The following is a 4,342-nucleotide window of genomic DNA, read 5'->3' as shown; positions in this document are numbered from 1 at the left end:
AGGATGAGGGGTAATGGTTTCAAACTGAAAGACGGTAGATTTAGATTAGATATTAGGAAGAAGTTCTTCACTGTGGGGGTGGTGAGGCACTGGAACAGGTTGTTCAGAGAAGCTGTGGAAGTGTTCAAGGCCAAGTTGGATGGAGCTTTGAGCAACCTGGTCTAGTGGAAGGTGTCCCTGCCCATGGCAGGCGGGTTGGACTAGATGGTCTTTAAGGTGCATTCCAACCCGAACAATTCTATGGAGCAAGAGTAGAGAAGAAAAAGAAAGAGTATCTTAAAATGATGTTAGAATTCAAAAGTGATCTTAAATCTATTATGACATCTCAGTTTGCATGTATTTATGTAGCTGCTCTATTTAAGGGTCCTGACATTTCCGGAAGTTCTTAATTGGCAATGTTTCTCCAAACCATCTGAAAGTTGTGTTATGGTAAGTTAACATACCTAACTGTTCATTTCAAGGTTAAAAAAAATCAAACAGAAATATAAATACATTTTCTTCAGTTTACATAGACACAGAATGGTCATTCTGGCAGTACTTGAAATTACAAAAGAGGGTAAAACCAAGCAGTTTGGGTATCTCTGAGTCCTATTGAAATGATGAGAAATATTATCATAACTCATAATTGAACAGAAAACTACTTTAGGGATATAAAATTGTGAAGTTCTCTTCTGTCTTGTTAATCATTGCTGTAGCATTTACAAACAGAAGCCATGTAGAATCACGTGCTCTAATCCCATGCATATAAAGAGAAGACCAAAACACTGTTCTGTGCTTCTTTCAACACATACCACCTATATATAATGAATTTATTTGCACAACTGTTTGTATTTCATGTTACTTCTACTGGATAAAGCACTGGTACCAACAAATATTTTGAACCCAGACGAGATGGCAAGAAGTGTAATGCAGAATAGAAAAGGGTCTAGATGCGTATGATTAGTATCTAGCTCTTCTTGGCTTAGGCTTGAGCAACTGTTTAGGTAAAAAAAAGGAAGCTTCTCTGGTTTATTTTTCCCCACTGTTTTCCAGCAACAGCTGGTAGTTCCCTATTCGTTGTGCTTTACACTGTTCAGTTCTGTAGCTCCCTAGATGTGAAGATGTCAGCTTCTCCAACCCAAGCTTATTCTAAAGGCTGACAGTGGAAGAAGTGCTGTTTGGAAGTACTTCCTGAAATGTTAACATATAATTTCCTTTCCTTAAATTGAACTCTGTTTCTAGTTGATGCTTGTTTATCCAACAAGAATTATTTCTCCCACCTTCCAAAATACATGGACAATTGTCACATTTTCCATACATCCACTTTGCTGTAGTTACCCAAGCTAAGCAAATATAACCATTTTTCCTCTTACAAATCCGTTTCTCAGCTTCTTAATCATTTATGGCTTTTCTGTGAACTCCATCTGGTTTGACTAATGAAGGCAAAGATGAATATAGCATTCCATGTCTTTATTGAATCAGAGCACCATGCAAAAGGTTTATTGTATTTTTTCTTGCTTCAAGTTCATCTTCATATGCAGTCTGAAATGCTGCCATCTTAATCTGCAGGCTCATATTGCGTTTGTCCATCATGCTATAATTTGTAGGCTGGGTTGGCACGCTCCTTCACGTATTTCACACTTTCCTACTCTTTTCCCAGCAACATAATACATATCCTAATAAGTCCCTGTTGAAATTCATCCTTTCCCAGAAGATGCCAATAGCTGATTGGATGATGCTGAACAAGTTTTGGCCAAATTAGTTCATAAGGAGTAGCCAGTACACAAAGCCAAGAAGAGATTGTCAGGAGAAGAGATGTGTTTGCCTCCAGCCTGACTACAGATTTTCTTGTACCCCAGACCTGCATCTGGTAGAAAGCTTCAGTGTTACATGAAAGATCCTTGCCTGAGATAAGGGGCTTTTAGTGTGCTGTTGACAACCTGGATAGTAACATTTCTTTCTGAGCCGATGGCATCTCTTGCTGGAGGACATTGGCTCTGCCTAGGCTGACTGTGCCTGCCAGCTGCATTGGTTACACAAACAAATTTCTGAAATACCTGACTACCCTGAAGCAATGGAGTGATCTGAGGGGGCAGTGGGCTGAATTCATACACCTGGAAAACACTCCAGTTCTGGGAGCCAGAAACTGTCTTATAGTTTGATTTGAAATTTCAGCTTTCCACTTGAAAAATACTATGAGTTTTTTTGAGCTTTGATTCCAGAGACTTTAAAAGAGATTTTAGATCTCCATGAACTATATCACTGATGGCCTAGAAGAACTTCATTGCCACCTTTTGCTTTTGTCCTGGTTTGGCTGGGATAGAATCACAGTCCAGCCACATGAGGCAGGCTCAAACCAGCTGACCTGAGTTAGCTACAAGTGTAGCCCATCCCATAATGTCATGCTCATTATAAAGCAGAGGAGTAGCACAAGGAATGCCAGCAGGAATAACCTTGCAGGAGCTCCCTCTTCTCACTAAACTGCCTCCCTTCTATATCCTATACTGTGGCTTGAAGAGAAAAGGAAAAATTTTTTGCCTTGACAATACCACTTCCAAAATCTCAATCAAATTTTCTTTAATGTAATAAACTGCTTGATTAATCAAAGTTTTCTCAGGCAAATCAATCTCACTTAGTGTTACAGGAGTTCCCTGGAGAAGAAAATAATAGTATCAATACATGCTACTGGGAGGACCTATGGTGGTCTTCAGTAGTGTATAAACCACTCTCGTTTAATTTAGCACTGGATGTTTTTGGAGAGCATCTAGTGGCAGCCTTGAATATCAAACTCGGTAGAGATTAATGAAGAACTGGTACTTGAAAGTTGTCGGCAGCACGACAGGTTCTCTAAGTCTTAAAGGAAATTCCATTGCTCAAATCATTGATCTTAGCATTGAGTGCCTGGAAGTTCTTATTTAGTAAACCACTTTCTCCTTTAGGTAATGTTATTTTGAAGTTTTTCTCAAAGCAGCTTTCATAGCATTTGGACTTTGTGGACCTGTTTGACTTTGGCAGTTCATGTTTAGACCTACGAAGATTGCTTATGTTGTACTGGTCAACAATTTCCACCTAGCAATCATAAACCATTAGAAGTTCTGGCTGCTGATGCTGGATCTGTCTCTTGTTTTTTCCATCACTGACCATAAAGCTCATCTGTTGTGTCAAGCAGTTATGGATGACAACATCATTCCTTGATAACAGCCCCTGTGACAAGGCTGCATTCAGCAGTTGCTTGTTAACTCCTAAAGCACTCTCATGTGGGTACACTGTGTTAACCCCATTGCCCAGTGAATATTGGTAAACCAATCTATCTTATTTTCAGCAGTCTGATGATACATAGGTTCATGTCTTCATCTCTTCTTACCCAACACAGGCAGCTAAAAGACTGACCTGACACCTAATGGAAAGTTTCCAGTCAGGAGTGATAATAACATGAATCGGAATGATTGGCGGCAAAGATAGACTGAGCAAAACAGCTGAAATACATGTCAGAGGTTGTGCATTTCCCTAAGCTGGTGAATATACAATAATCACAGGAAATCCAGGTTGATAGCTGTTCAAGATCAAGGTAGATTAACAGCAGCATTTAGAAAATCAGCAGCGGACAAATGCAACTTTCCCGTCCCTGGTGATCACAAGGTGAACCTTCTCTTTCACATTCTGAGCTTGCTATTGCCATCCACCACTTTGCCTCTTTTGAAGTAAACTGATCAACATGCTCCATTTATTTTTAATTGCTAGCAATTCTGGAGCTAGCATTCAGGTGTCTACCAACATGTTAAATGAGGCACTGTACAAACAGTGTGTGTCAGTGGTACTTGAGAACTTGCATTTTTTATTTGTTAACATCTGGGGAGACTAGAAGATGCTGTCCCCAAAAGCCTTAAGGGTCGTGGGACTGGCCTGCCTGAGCTCTGACATCAGTTGCCAGTTAGATTCAGTAGGACAATCAATGCTAAAACCTCTTTGGTGTAACGAAGACAAGGCTGCTGGCTGGATGGCTCCGTAAGAGGACTGAAGCAGAAATTGGTCCATATTTGCTGACTTTTGGTATAATCTCCAAGGACTCTTTAGTCCCATGGCTTTCTCAAAAAAAGCTGGAAAAGCAGAGAACCCACATGCAGACATGTAGTTATTAGAGAACATCTTACTGTTCATTAATATAAGTTGTTTGACATTGTGTTTCCATTGATTTAAATATCTAGCAGGGCACAGAGAATCCACATATGCTTTAAATGTTCTCCGTTTATTTATTTATATTGAACAAGTAGGTCATTGCTTTGCTCCAACCATGATAGTTCTGGCTAGTCTTTAAATAACTCAAAGAGAACTATATAGACTCTGCTGTTGCTATTTATGTTTC

The sequence above is a fragment of the Leptosomus discolor genome, chromosome 3, assembly GCF_034619465.1.
Source record: "Leptosomus discolor isolate bLepDis1 chromosome 3, bLepDis1.hap2, whole genome shotgun sequence".
Classification (NCBI taxonomy): domain Eukaryota; kingdom Metazoa; phylum Chordata; class Aves; order Leptosomiformes; family Leptosomidae; genus Leptosomus; species Leptosomus discolor.
The sequence above is the reverse complement of the archived record's forward strand: the minus strand, read 5'-3'. Positions refer to the sequence as shown.